General features: G+C 36.4%; 1 protein-coding gene across 1 annotated transcript in view; it reads right to left on the bottom strand.

Annotated features, from left to right (window-relative positions):
* Smp_141830 (transcriptional enhancer factor (tef) related) overlaps positions 1-3,934 on the bottom strand; it is a gene marked incomplete at its 3' end in the record, with an annotated part of 45,731 nt that extends 41,797 nt beyond the window's left edge. The window contains exon 1 of the mRNA XM_018788546.1: positions 3,914-3,934. The remainder of the gene's footprint in view (positions 1-3,913) is intronic.
* Between the last annotated feature and the right edge of the window lie 12,619 nt (positions 3,935-16,553).

The following is a 16,553-nucleotide window of genomic DNA, read 5'->3' as shown; positions in this document are numbered from 1 at the left end:
TACTCTTCAAACTTAGCGTTACTGGCGCTATCGTTTTGATCTTAATAATATTATTTTTAATATGTCTAGACTCAGAGGAGCTACAGTTAATTAACCAAATACCAACACGTAAAACGTGTGTTATTCTTATGATTTGACTCACAATAATTAACCTGCCCATAACCTGGGTCTGGTATGATAGATTATCAAGTAAATGGTTTGCTTATAGAATCCCGTAGCTCACACAATGACTTATTGGTGGTGCCAAACAAAACTAGTGAGCATATCTGATAACATTTCAATAAACAACGGAACTACACACACTCTGTCAACTATTTCAAGCTATTCAACACTTGGTAGATTGTGCTACGATACTGGATCAGCACTCAGTCAAAACAGTTTGGCTACCAGAAGCTACTTAGCCGCTGTAAGTACACCAATTCTTATACACAGATAACACAGAAAATGTCATTCATAAAGTTTCATTAAGTAGAGTTCTATATGGATCATAGCATTTTTACCTCGATTAATGTGGATCATTTTGGGTGTATAGGGAAATGTAGTTAAAATGATTGTCTAAAGATGATCTCTACAGTTATCATCTTTAAATCGTTGGCCGTTATTCTGGTTACCTACTTGTATAGAACTTGCGTTCAAACAGCTTTTAATATACATAAATATTTACTGTTGAAGGTTAACTGTAGCTGCTACTTTTTCTATGAGTGCTTATTATGTCCCCTTGCTTTCTGACTAAACCGGATGCATTTACTCTATAAAAGACTTGATAATAGCTTCATATTTGTTACCGATCAGAATAATTCGACGGGTGGTTCGAAAGTGTCAATAAACGGTAATTTACTGACTGCCTTTTTTGTGAAGTAAAGTTTCATCAAACTAGTATCAATAAATTTCACTTGCATGTAATTTAGGCTTTAGTGTAATTTTGATGACAAACAAGACAAGCGCAGTGTAACGCTACAGATGGAGATTTTTTGACCACCAAGAGATTTGACGTATTAAAAACAATACGAAATCGAAATAATTAAAGCAAATACTTCAGAAAAAAGAAACCAACTCGGGTGTGATGTGTTCTAGTTAGATCATCAGTGGTAAAAATGACATGACGTAGCACATAAATAGGTAATATCCTGGAGGTTGAATAATTTACAAGAAGATATCCAAAAGTGTGTATTAGGAGCTTGAACACCACATTTGTATTATTCAGACAATTCGTTCTGGATCACAGCGAGCGAAAGCATGATTCTTGCCATAATAACACTGACTCTTAGTAATATGTTTAAGTGTTAATTAATTAGTTCAATAAGAAACTCTTCTCGAAGAAATCATATGTATTACTCAAAATACATTTGAGTCTGGTTACACGCAGATAACTTTTAAGAGACATCTGGTCAAGTAGTACAGCACTAATACAGGCGTTTAAAAAAATGTACATCAGCAACATTTTCATCTGCCTGCCTAGTGGCCCAATTTTTGGACCTATAAACAGTGGCCAGGGCATTTTTGAGTAATTCATCCCTTCTTAATTTAGTTAAATATATTTTGCGGGATTAAAATCATAAATCGTAACCTGAAATGTCAAAACTTAGTTATACAACTGGTGTCGGTCTTGATCTTAGAAGTAAATATCTTTATAATGATTATCTATCTGCTTTTCAAACGTAATTCAGGCTGAAAGAATCCTATAAACTTCTTTATTCCTCAATATAAAATAAGGAAACGCATTTATACAGTGTGGTATAACAGGCAGCTTCGTAAACAATGATTAAGTAATTAAATAAATCTGCCGGGATTTGATAATTTCATCACGAAGTGAAGAACTGGGGACGGTTTATTTTTACTACTGGATAAAAGAAAATAGCTAGCTTTTGAAGAACGAAAAAAACAGTTTTTCCATTACAGGTGTAGTAATTCTTATTATCTTTTAAACGCCCTGGTTTCATACTATTTTACAGTTAAGGGAGGCAACTTAACGTAGTTATGAATTTGGTCTGAAGTTATGCACCTTACACCTAATGACGGTGACAGTAAATAAACATTTAAGGTAAATAGTTCTATTAGTATTCGACATCAATACTGACCCCAACAGTCTTATTAAAATCAGTCTATCTGAAGGTGCTCGGCACGCATAAGCAGCAGATCACAGGTGGGTACTCCGTGCTAAGCATTTTTTACAACTACTAGTCAGCTTAAGCCAAACGCCTCTCAACACACCAACAATCTTCCAAATCTATCTTCGGACGCATTCATTCCTGACTTCTGATTTGACTGGGTTGGTATCCTTTGATTATGAAGGTGTTACAGATAAAAGCGTTGTTGGCATTTTTAAGATCTTTATCTGTTGAACAGAGAAGGTGCCCTCTTTTCAGAAGAAAAGGCTCGGTTAAATATATGTGTATTTCTGAGAATCCCTGTACTTACAGTGAAATTCATAATTAAAGTTCAATTGCCACGTTGTTAGAATACTATTAATTGGGTTATTCAGACAAAATAACCACCAGTTTTCAGAGAGTTACGTTTACCACTGAAACAAACTTGAATTGGTTCTCCTGCTGAATAGTGAAGTCAGACTTGTCAGATGCCTGCATCATGTGAATTGACCACACAAGTATATCTGCTTGATGAGTGGCAACGAACTAAAGGTTTTATGAACTAACTGATAATTTTCAAAAGACTATAGTGTTGATAAAAAATGATGAAGCTACGTTTGTTAGTGTAGTTTTGCAGTGGAGACTAAATTTTTGGGACGGAAAACTTAAGATACAGGATCGTTCATTTTATTTACACCCTGTAATTCGAGTGAGCCAAGAGAAAATTTAAAACTGCAAACAAATAATTACCTAAGTTAGTTAGTATATAAAAAATATATCTGAAGTTCGACAACAGGGTGTGTTTTGTTGGAAAACGTAACAATTCGTTTGGTCAAGCAAAATTTTAATATCTATGTTACAAAGTAAATCTCTATACTGAGCTTCCTGTACAGTTTTTTATCGTAAATTACATTTGAAGTCGGAACAATCTTGAATAGCAATTTATTATTACTGAAGTTTATCAGTCTATTCACATCCCACTCACAAAGCGATAATCTAAACCTCTTTTTACCTCATATAAAATGACTTTGTGCATGTATGTATAAAAATAGAAAGTTGTATCGGTAAAATGCCAATGGATTCACTTTTGACAACAAGCAGTACTTCCAAATAACGCTTGTTCAGTCACGGAGACCATTTACGTGTGCTTATGTGCATCACCAACCACATTGTTAATTTCACACCTTTATCTCCCCGGAAGCACCATTTCAAAGTTACAGAAAGCATGCAATTACCACTTCTTTCGTAATATTTGGATGGTTCTACAGCGTCGGTAACGGATTTGAAACACTTTCAGTAATATTTCACAGTTTTCGTGTCGACACTACTTGTAGACCTTATTTTTGTGGCATGTTGTTTTCAGTGGGTAAGCATCTGTTAACCTCGAATAGCTGCTTGTATTTAAATCCAAATTTATTGAGATACGTAAATTGTTCACAGTTAACGGGATCAAATCATTTTTAAGATAATTTTGGAAATAATAACGAGACGGTGAGATTTCTTTGAGTACTTTCAAAAGTATGAAAGTCACAGATGATTTATAGGGTCTACAAAAAGTTCAGGAGAGTAGTTTGCTTACTGTATCGGTGTGATATTTAACAAAATACGTACGTATATCTATATGATGAGTGTTGAAGTTAAAGACGGTATTCCAAATCTGGTCCATTATTTAACTATTGGGTGACAAAAACATCAGTATACAAGTCAAATGTAATACAACCTGGCTTAATGCCAGGCAAAACTAAAATAGTGAATTATCAAAACTTCAAATCAACTAACAAAGTGATTCAGATAAAAAAAAACAGCTCATAATTTTACTGACTAACCTTAAACAGGTCACTATGTTTAAAAGACCACCAGTTTCTTTTTATCAATGAACGTCGAAGAAGTGCATTTGAAGTTAGCATCTTCGTGAATATCGGCCAGTATTGACAGAGCTCTAGATAAAGCTTGAATCTCTTTCTTCTAATGAGATGTGATTAAAACTACCTGAATATCTCTTTTGAAATTGACTTTCTTTAATTTACCGATAGGATTTGAAAATACGCTTTAGTGCTTTCGTATCTAACTATAGCGACGTATGGGCTAAGTAACGATGTTGACGACTGACAGAACTACCTACTTTTAGGACTTGTTCACCGCTGCAGTGAGTATAAGTACAACACGTCACTTATAAGCTTTATTGTGTCTGACATCCCAAGTTAGACTATTCATAAATGTGAAAGATATTATACCCATTTAAGGAAATAATTCTCTTTATTACGTTGTTATATTTTGGGTCCGGAAAGTGGACCAGTAAATGTGTTTCATTGCTAACTTTTTTATGTTTTACATGATGGGAAAATAATGATAATCGGGAAGCGAGCACAAAATACCGAATTCACTCTTATTTAACGATATTGATAACAAGCTTTTAACATGTTGTACCATATATTGTGCTAACACTCAATGATAAATGTAATAGTGATAGCAGATTAGAATTTCTAGTATAGTGGCAGATTTGGAAAGTTGTTAGTGGACATTCTGGTGAACTATATGGAGGCCCCTTAAGTGCTTCCAACTACCTGGGACCATTTTACTGTCAGTTTTGAACATTTATTGTAATGGTTCTTTTAGAGTGTCAAGTTTCGCCACAATATATAGGAAGAATACAATTCCGAACGGGCATCTATTATTATAATTGGCTTATCTTAGGGTATATCTCTGGCATCCAACTGTAGGTTGCTAAGCGTCAGATTTGACCAGTAGACTTTCATCGAGGTGAATGCATCGGAACATAACTTCGCATACACTTTCTTTTTTATACAGGTATTACATTTCATATGTTCTTTCTTTGGGAGATATGAGCACTTAATGTACGCTTCCAAAAATTAAATTCACTAAACATGTTCTCCCCAGCATGAATTCAATAAACTTTTCCCCGTCAATCAGGACCGCATTTTGTGTCTATACTCCTGAGGGGTATATATAACTTGAAAAACATCATACAGGACTAACAGGCTTAATTCCTGAGGTACAACACTCTGATAAGTTTCACCGCTCGTGTACAAAAGGTCATTTTAGACAAGTATCTCACTCAAACGTTTTAGTTGTCGACCTTTTGTTTCAAATCTACTCCATTAAATTATTTCCAGTGGATGGCAGCACAGGTCTAAATTTGCAACTTTCACCGTCAAAAGTGTCAGTATTCAATGGAAAGCGGAATTCGGGGTGATGAATTCGAAAATTGCGACATGAGGTTCTCATCAAACGAAACATGCAATTTTCGGTGTAAGTGGGAAAGTGGTGTTGATGGCTACATCAGTGGTGCTACTTGTAAGCCAACTGTTTGTTGTTTGGGTCTCTCAGTAGCAAATGTGATTGAAAACCATTGCATATAGGGAAACATTAATAGTTTACTTGATAAGCTGGCATTCCCTGTTGATACCCAAAGAAATACAGTTATCTTGACATCTTAAACTAACAGATGAAAAAATACTTGTGAAGGAATCAGGCCGAAATAAGAATTAGAAACAGCGTATACCAAAGTAGGTATCTTCTGTGCTCCATCTACTGACAGACGACAACAGATTACAACCCTTATTTGAAAGTCAAGTCCGAACATTGAGTCCGACAGTCGATTTTCAGGAGCCGGAACCGGTTGGAATTCAAAGTAAAGAGTGTGAATATTGAAAAACCCTAATCTATACAAACAAATTGATATTACGAAAAACTACTTTCAAGAGTGCGGGTTGCAGCTCAAACGACGAGTATTTTAACAAGTCAGCTACTTTCCACAGACCAGGAATAAATACTAACTTAGCTCTCCAAAATAGCTCTCGGAACAAAGCTTGCCACTTTCATAGCAAATTCGCATAAAAATTCATGACATGTGAATCCAGCTAACACAATAAAAGGGAAATCAGACACATTGAATTACAGGGATTTTGAAATCAACAGGCTAGGTGGATCTAATATTCCAACAACACTTAATTTTCTTAGACAGTGTAAAACAGTGAGAAACTGAGTAGCAAGCCACACTGTCGACTAGTGCTTAAGAAAACAGACCTATTATACTAAATGTTTAGTTGATGAGGTTCTTTGCATCACTGTGTGTTCAACAGAAACCTATCCAAATTCTTTCTGTACCTGTTACAAAAATGACTGAAACGTGCCGAACTAGAGATTTGAACAAAGAGTGCAGAAAAATTACAATAGACCAAATTTTGACATAATGAAACGAACGTAGCTGACTGTGTACACTTACGGTAGTGAAACCAGTTTCGAAGACAGACATTAGAAAGTGACATGAACAGAGCCATAAAGAGGCCATGACAAATAGCGAAAGCTATTTTTCGGAACATGTTTTCCGTTAATTCACTTTTGTATTGGCCGTTTGAATCTTCCCATTGATGTTTAGGACTGCAATTGATCAGTTTCTTATTGACATATGTGCATCCTGTGAGGACTAACTCGATATTGCCTTAAGTCACATACATCCTAAGCAAACTTGAGACGCCCTACAATCTAAAATGTGAAGACTCAAACAAGTCTTCTTGAGCGGGTATAATCAACTATGAATAAATATGATACTTGCCTCAATCAAAGGCCAAGTAATACATAAGCACCGTCAACAAGTAAACGCTATCAAGCATTGGTGGTGAGGGTGATGATAAACAGCCTTTTTTATTCTAACCTCAACTTCCCTTTCATCATTTCTCTTTTTTCAGCATCTCTCTCTCAGGGTGCAGCCGTGGGACGTCTTACTATTGGAACAAACTTAACATGCTCATTTTCTCAAGGCCATAGCTCACGTCAAGTGCTCTACAAATCTGCTTTATAACAACTATAAACTTAAAAGGTTGTATTGCTTAAATACGCAATAATTCCGAGTTTGAATGTAGTGCGTAACGCGGACGCGGTACCAATTTAGAAAAATATTTTAGAAACTGTACTCAGTGTAATACTAAAACACAAACCTAATCATTGACGCTCCAGGACATTTGCACGAATATACTGCCCTCTATTTTCTTAATTTCATTTAGTCAACAACCCTATTTGTGAAACAGACTGTAAACAAATCAATGTTGTAACTTATCGATTATGCCTGTGGAAATGAGGTATACCTGCCCTGGCAGAGATATGCAACAATAATAATAATAACACGATGGATAACACATTGGATCTAACTTCTGATGCAGCAAAAGTAGAACATGATGATGTGACAGACTGTTATTTGAGGATAAATTATTATTATTATTGAATGAAAGGAAGGCGAAACAAAATAAAAAATGTTCTAAAACATTCATTTAAGAGAGGTTTTATAGCTTTCACTTATACACAAATTGATAAATACAAGATCTTACAGATCACTTACTGGCTAACTGATGACAATGACCCCCAAACCTCAGTACTTGGACCACTTTAGATCAGCATGAGATTAGCCCTCCTTTTGCTCAAATTTTCAAAAATTTAGATTTGTTGCAGGAATATCATTAAAAATACTAACACTAGTCCTTCAGACTTATGTACCTTCCTGATTGTAACTGATGATGTTTTGTAATCCCAAGTCGAAGGTAAGAGATGGAACAATAGGGGAATTCTGGGACAAGTTAGCCAGTAATACAGAAGTTAATTTGAAATATCTCTGTATGTTCATGACTCTTCACAAGCCACTTAACCATTGTTCATTCAACACGTAAATGTTCAATGGTGGGTACTTCAGCGACATGAAGATCTCAGAGGTTATTACTGATCTCTTTAACACAACACAGCCCTGTCAGGAACGCTCATCTAGAGAATATGACTGTCTATCTCTCAGTGGAAAGAGCCTCGACAACCATATACACATCTATGGCTTGCTGACTCTTGCCCGAAACGCCAGTCAAGTATGTATGTATTGTATGCTACTCATATCAACAGATATAAGTAGTAAGTAGCAGCAACCAAAAGCAGAATGCCGGATAGAAGAACGGAACAGGAAAGGAAGTGAAGAGCAATTGTAATAACAATATAATTCGAAGAATTCTGAATCATATACAGGACGACTGGATGAAGATATGTAAATAATGTATTTGATGTATGGCTTTTGCATTTTACGAAGGCATAACGTCATTTTGCATTAAATGATAAATTCGTTTCCCCCCACCTGAATTCTCGTTCACTGCATATGCAGTAGCTGTGAAAGACACTTTTCAAACTTATTAGCACACCTTAAATACGCTTTACATTTCCATCATCATTACTAATGCTGGCAAGCCACCCATTCGACAGTATATTTGATTATCCCGGCTAATCATCAGTTTTCTACCATTCCACTTGTTTACATCCTTACTGGTTTGATCAACTGATAAGTTCGCCCATTTATTTCCCTGAATCTCTGTGCTCCTTTCTATTTCAGTTTTGAAATCCTTCAGATTATAGCCAACAAGTCAACCGCCTTGTAGCGTAAAAGTTGTTAGTTATAGCGTTTTTGTAGAATTATGGTGTAGCCCGTTATTAGTACTGTTATAATAACAGACTTAATCCTAGAATTGTAGATTTATCATGATGTGAAAACCTAATCTATAAGAGCTTACACGGAAGTCACATTATTATATATTCTGCCTTGTCGTATCGTTACAATCAGTGATATAGTGTTTGGCGTTTCTTAAGAACATATTTAGGCTGGAGATAGAACAATACACAAGGATGACCATGTCTGCAAGGCTGAGCCATGCCATCCAATTGAGTTGAATGAATGTTTCCGCGTTCTCCATTTTCAACCTTCTTTTCGTATCCATTGTTGAATATAAATCTTTTCAAAAGTCATGCGGTTGGGGTTCATAGCCACCACAGTCTCACTAACGGACAACAGACACATTCATTAAGACTGAGGAAGTTAACCTGCAAACAATTGACATACGGATGAGTTCAATGTTATTCGGGTTAATTTTGCTCTTTGTGAACCGGGAGAGTTCTTTTAAGCATACCTTTAAAACACGTCTATGTCATCAATAATATTTCTTACCCGATTACTGGTTTTAAAATGACCCAATCTATGATTTTAAAGTTGCTCTTCTGATGATAGTTTATTATGTTTCCACCCAGAAATTATATTGTGAACAGTGAGTTTTCTTATTGAAGTTAGAAGTTATCACTCTGACACATTTTCTTCTGCACTATATGTAATGTGGTCTTGCTGTATCATCACATATTTGCCTGAAGATTATGTGTTTAACAAACGTCCTGCCAATGGTTTTGGGGGCTTACGGTGTGGAGTAGTAAAGTGTGAGAAAGCATATCATTTCATTGTTTCAAGTAGATTAAAAGTTGATTGTGAATGCCCAACAAACATTTGGTCCTCATGTATAATGCGAACAAAAGACTTGTTTTCTACGATCGTGAAACTCCCAAACATAACAAGACAGGACTGTGTCCAAGATGCAGTGAGAAATGTTAGTTTCTTCAATATCTGTTAACTCCGTATAGGGTAACGAGTACGCCATTATATCAGCAGTTGAAAACGACAACATTCGTAAGTGTATTTGAATCAAAGGTGAATGTAACCCACTGCTTGGAATTTAAGCTAAGTAGTTATCGCGGGAGATATGCAGCACGGCGTAAATATAACGATTTCATATGAATGCTTAGCCGAGCGCCTTCAGTTAGAGATATGTCCGTCAAAAACAATCAGACTAGTGTTATATCGGAATGAAGAGCAAATTAATTGTAACTACTAGGAATCGCTTGTGTACTACTTTTATATATATTCTCATTGAATAATTATCAAGCAACCAAATTACACATATATATTCACATTTCTTTTATCATGGGTTTTCGTTTGACCTATGGGCTACTATTATGCGATTTACTATTCGTAAGTTATTCCCAGTCCATGAGTTATGGTACGTCACGATCACAGACGCCTTTCGGCATGATCTTTTATAATTGTTATTTTTTACTTTATGACATGATGTCGTCTGGTTTGCTTGCATATAAGCCAAGTATGTTTGAAATATATGATTAATATAGCCAAGATTGGTATTTGTGTTCTGGCCTAAACGGGTTGAGGTAGGTGAGAAGCTATCGTCGGCCCTGTAAAAAGTCAGGTTCGCTCAAAGCCGCCCGCCATTTCGTTTAAATGACTTTGAACGGCATGACATGAGACAGCCATTCCGTAGTTCACTTGCTGTCAGTTTGTTGGGTATCCGTCAGCTTGCACGAACAATAAGTGTTACCATATTTAAGTAGTCTTTTGCTGCAGCAAAACCACAAAATAATTGAGAAGAACACTATTTAGCCTTTCCCTGTCTTGTAGTGCACACGTTGCTCGACTGTTGCTTCGTAATTTTATCTGGGGTACCAACTTTTTTTCTGAACCTTACCGCCTTTGTTTAAAACCTGATAAGGTATAAAAACAATGTAACAGGAGTAAGAATAACTTAAGAGTTCTAGATACACGAACCTTGTGTAGATCGCTGTCTCGGTCAAGGATTCGGACTAAATATCAAACAACCAATAAGTCTTGATTGCTAGAGGTACTTTCTTCAGTTAGTAAAGTATTGTTGCAATGAATAACTCTTCTTAATAATTATCCAGTTTTGTTTGTAGTGCTTCATATTCAAAAGATATTTCAGTAAACGTAAGCGAGGCTATTCAAAGTATAACACTGAAAAGGCGTTCCGGAATGTTGACCGAATTCGATAGTGCGCTAAAGGAATTCCAAAAAGTAGGAAAGAATAATCTTATCTCTTCTCGGACTATCCATACTCATCATGTTGACGCCGAAAGTTAACTGTTTTTTATCAATTCTACTTTGTAGATATTCTTTATTTCAGTTGGTAATAACGGACAACGTTGGTCAGGGGCGTCCTGCCGTGTTTGCATGGAAGCAAAGGGAATTAAGAGCAGGTGCAAGCTGGGTTGTAGATAAGTTGTAACATGCAGGTATCCTTGCAGTCATAGGCTTTTGGCATACATAATAATATAAACTCTTACAGGTAGCTTGATAGACTACGAAATATAAAATGTATAGTTCATCGTATTCTTAGACATTGCAGTCGATGGAAGATGGATAGCACGCATACCTTCTATATCAATACAGCGATTTCATTACTCAGATGGAGCAAACAGTGTGTATAGATTCGACGAAGCCAATTTTTACTTAGAAATCATCGATAACTAGGAAGGACGGCAGTATCTCTGGCGCATGTCTTTGTGTAGCATTCTTCACGATTGAAAATATGGATCACAATATTACAAAGCATGGAGACGTGACAGCAACTGTTCACTATGAGAACTTCTTTGTATTAGTGTTTCTAACTTAACTACACATCCAACTTATGAAATGATTTTTCTGCATCAAATGTTGCTCCTCCTTTACCAGTAGTAATGATGTATCAACAAACTTTTACACAATTTTTATTTTTGTCTTCTTCGTAGTCTCACGAGAAATTATACTAACTGTCTGTAGAAATCTAAACAACTAAGTGTTTGTTTCAAAAGTACCCTTTCGTTACGAAAACGTGTAGTAGCGCATCAATTTAGGAGTTTCGCCAAAATGTGTCTTCACTATGTCTGCATATTCGGATGAATGCTTGTAGTGACAGTGTTTCGTAACCACACAGTCTCTGAAGCCGAGCATATAATTTTTGAGAAGACCTATATTCAACACGTAACATTTAGAGAAGGTCGGCAACGGTGGACGTGGAAACATTGATTCATCTGGTGGCATGGCTCAGCCTTGCAGACGTGGTCATTATGTGTAACGTATTACTACTCACATTAAATATGTCATCCTATCCCCAGCCGAAATAGGTTCCTCAGAAGTAGTAAGTATCATATTGTTGATTGTTACGATACGATGAGTAAGTGTAGATAGTGATGTGAAGTAGACTATGATTCTACATACTGACATTATTTATAGTGCAAAAGACTGAGTACGGTTGCTGTCTAACTTTTTGTTTTGATACGTCATTATGGCTATTAACCGCATACCCTAATTAGGTGTGTTTCTGGAAAGTGTGCGACCTTTCTTTGTACACGTTGCAAAAGGCCCAGTAGGAGATATCGTAGTTGCTGGAAGTACGCAGTGAAAAGAATGTACAATATTTAGATGTCGACTGACTGGACTGCTAACTCTAACTGGTGATCAATCAATATTTATCACCAGGATCAACGAAGAAAAAAGAAACGGAAACTCGTTGAAATGCTTTCTGCTGAGAATTATATATTGTATCAAAAACATAATATTGAATAAAGTTAGTAATAATTTAGATAACACTCGTGAATATGCATTAGGACTTTGTTTATAATTTAGTCAGTGATTGCAGATTCCCTTTATAGAAATTCCTCCGTTAACTCCATAACAGACACATCATAAGTTAGTACTAACCAACATGGCTTAGTTAATATGCTCAAAGCCAAAACGCATAGTTTTATTTATGAAGAATATGTGAATAATTGATATGACGCTTACAGTAATGTTATACGCAGCTCCTGTATATGTTCAGAAAGCGGAGAGAGATAGGTATCGGCGTCAATCATTACTCATATAATTTTTCTGCCTCAAATACATTACATAATAATATGTCAGTTCAGTCAAAAACGATTATATTTATAATGGATAGAACTGTTTGGTGGATAGAACCGTAATTAGGGAGGTGAACAGATGTAAAAGGTTTTAGGGTCCATTTTTGCTTAAACATCTAAATACGATTTATTTTTGATTTGATAAGTGGTTAATTTTACTTGCTTGAGTTCGCAGTGTTACAAATAAACACTTTAGGCTGACTAAACATTGACCCAGGTTGTGAGCAACAACTACGTCAAACTACTAATAAACTAGAATAAAAGCTATGTAACAAGCACAAACATTACGAAAATTGACGTGTGAGAGAAAAATGCTGTTAGTAGTCGATAAATAAAGACATCCGAAATTCCCGACGATATGTAAAATTCGCGCGACAACCCATGGCCTTACTTTGCTCTCCCCGTTTCACTTAAAAGTCGAAAAGACCGGTTGCTAATGGATGCCTACAAAACTGCACAATCATCCCTGTAAGGGATGGTATTTGTTGCATGGTTTTGGTTTAAAAGGCTTAGCTCTTGTGAGTTGCAAGCAGTAATGCCGGAATGTTGTAATTGCTGTCTTTACGTTGATGATTAAGGACAAATGGATTAGGTTAGGACTGGACCACAGATGTCTTTGAATGTATATTCCAGTACTTAATGCAGTAGTAAACGTTCAATTGTGATAATGTGGTGTGTCCTTCTCATGTGAACAGACATTAGTATTATATAACAGGAATTGGAGGTAGAATGTTAGCAGAAGAGTACAAGAAAGAGAAGAGGAAGTAAACCGAAGAGCAATCGGAGTAACAACAGGGCCGGATGAATGATGAAGTATGTAAAGGACAACTGAAGGAAGATGTGTTCAATGTTTGTTCTCCGTATTTTGCAGAGCTACTGTTTGATTATGCGTAGAGCAGTATACTGATTTTCCCCGCCAAGTCTTCGCTCATAACAATAGAACTGAACTCGTATGGCTTTGCCGAAATAACGACAGTATTAGATTAACACCAGAATTACATCCTTTTCTTTTAAAATAGGATTCATATTGGCACTGGCACTTAGAATCAACAGCAACTGTATAAGAACAGAAACAATTCCGGAAACAGAATATCCAAGAACTTTATCATGGTGAAACAAATCTTGGACTGCATCAGATTGTTCCAAACTGCATTTCATTAAAATTATTACACACTGTTCATCTGCGCGCCTTAAGTATTTATGGAAATATAATAACAGAATATAAGTGGCGTATAGATAGACAAACAAGAATGTTCGAAGTATTCACGTATAGGGCATTGGAACCAGTTAGAAGACTGAACACAGGTTTGCCAATAGAACACAATATATGCATTTGACAGTCACACGATCAATCAGGTATCAAATCCCGAAATGAGCTCACAATAATGTGAGTTTGAGATGCTTGTAGTAAGTACTATACCGTGGTCATTAAGAGTTCAAACCTGGGAAAAGTAATTATTTCGATGAAAATTCCAACCAGAGGAATACAGAAAACTGCTAAGTACAGCTGTTAAGTGTGTATTGTATCACGTAAATACGTTAGACTACGAATCTTCAGATTTTGTCCTGGCTAATTTGAACAGAGCTCTAAACGTTTACGAAGGTTATGGTGAAGTTTCAATGAAGATTCGAGAAAATGATATAGCGCACATGGACAAACAAACGTATATGAAAAAACTGGATAAAGCAATCTGAATTGCTTTTGCATACAATGCAAATAGAGAAAAGCATGTTATGTGTTTACTGAGCAGTTCTTCGCAGCCCAATTTCTGACCCCATTCTGATCGTGTGATTGTTGTTGTCGAATGATTGCTATGAAAATACACATGCCTTATATCCTCGTATATTATTATCGACTTAACTGGCGTTAGTGAATAACGGAATTAAGCAAGTCAAATACGAGGATGGATTTTTGAATGCGTATATTTTATTCACTCATAGGTCTGCACAGACAATCAAAGAATCGAAGCGAAGGAAGTGAAGAGAAGAGAGAGAAGCGAAATGACGCACATTGGAGAAGGCGTGTGGGCTAACTCAATTTATTGAATCGGTAATCGATATTTATAGTCAGATAAAAATGAGTTACAGACGTGACGAGTCAGATAAGAAATGAACGCACATACGCCCACATAAAACTGTCAAGATTAATAGGCGAATAATCAACAAGGTCAAAATGTGACCCAAGAAGAATAAATAAATTAACCTTTCTTGAAGCTAGAATAAGCTATTTGGGCTTGGCATAGCAACCGACACTACATATAGTCCAACAACTATGTAATGTCACAATAAGAGTACACAGATAATAATAATTATGGACGTCCGAAAATGTTTGCTTCCTCAAAATGAGAAAAGAATTTGAATAATATACTTTGGAAATAAAGTGCCGTAGGGGTTTCGAAAGTAAAATTTTGGAGCTCTTTTAATGAACTTGTAACGGTCAATAAATCCTCAAAATCAATAGCTCTGTGTGCTTTTGATATTTGGTGCTGACTGTATTGGTTTTACTGGACTCACCTAACTGAAGACTCTCTGCCACTCATCCGCACCCTATCGCAAGTGGGTACGTACTTCCAGCTGAGACCAAACGTTCCTTCAAGACAACGATAGCCCTCCAAATATATCTTTGAACTCTTTCATTCTTGACTTCTGATTTGACTGGGTTGGCATACTTCGATTATAAAGCGGTTACTGGTCAAGGAGCTGTCAAACTCCAAATACTTGTGGCACCTTTAGATTGTATAAAGTTTAAGAGACCCTGCAGCGGAAATAATTCATCAAAGTCTCATTCTTACGTTTTGACAGTTTCAAGTATAGTTGAATTCATGAGTCGATGTAAGCTAGACCACCATTAGAAACCTGGAAGCACTGGATGGCCGTATCGACCCATGAATTCACCTATTACAATTACTAAAATCTTCACAAACCCCCATTCTGATCATAATTCTAAGTATATCGAACATCGTGTAAAATGGCCGGAGATCCCACAATCAGGCGAAATCTATATAGAATGATTCATGAAGAAATAATTCAAAGGTCTAGGCATGGTTACCGCAAGATAAATTGATATAACGTAGCTAATCAAGTGTATACAGTAGTTTCATGTTTACATCAGGAAATGATACGAGTAACAGTGTTTAATGTTCATATCGATAACCTGAACGTTAACTGAGTACAGTTTCGAAGCCAGTGTTATTCCTCTTGTATGAGCTTCCTCGTCTCCTATCATCATCCGTCTTGCCATATGCTGATGATGTCAGGATATGGAGAGCGATAAGAAGTAAAGGTGATAGCTTTACACTTTAAAATGACCTGGAGAGATTATCTGAATAGTCTCAAACTTGGCAGTTGCTGACAAATACTTCCAAGTGTATTGTGATGAATATTGATAATCAAGGTACAGATACATATATGATCAATAACATTGAGCTGCTCGTTATTCAGACACACAATGACTTAGGAGTCAAGACTTAAAAACTACTGCACACTGCTGTGCAATAGCTGACAAGGGTTATAGAACCCCATGGTCAATACGTAGGGCCTTTAGTCATGCCAACGCTTAAACTTTTTGACTTAGTATACAGTGTTCGTGCGTCGTAAACTTGAGTGCTGAATACAAGCGGCATAAAAAAGACAGTGAAAGGTCCAGAGAACAGCCATTAAGCTGATTCCCGGAATAGCGAAGCTCCCGTATGCTGCCCGACTGGCTGAACTAAACCTATTCTTGTTGTCATATCGAAGAATTAGAGGTGACCTAATTACAGTTTTCAAATTTGCACTTGATATGCCCCCATATTTTGTCTTCCAAAACAGAGAGTTTACGAGGACATTCCAAAAAAGCTCACAGGCTCAGGTCAAATTACTTGTCAGCTGACTATCGACTTTCCCATCGAATTATCAACGGGTGGAATTCATTGC

Source organism: Schistosoma mansoni, chromosome W (assembly GCF_000237925.1).
Source record: "Schistosoma mansoni strain Puerto Rico chromosome W, complete genome".
NCBI lineage: Eukaryota > Metazoa > Platyhelminthes > Trematoda > Strigeidida > Schistosomatidae > Schistosoma > Schistosoma mansoni.
Note: the sequence above shows the minus strand (reverse complement) of the source record. Positions and strands in the feature narration are given on the sequence as shown.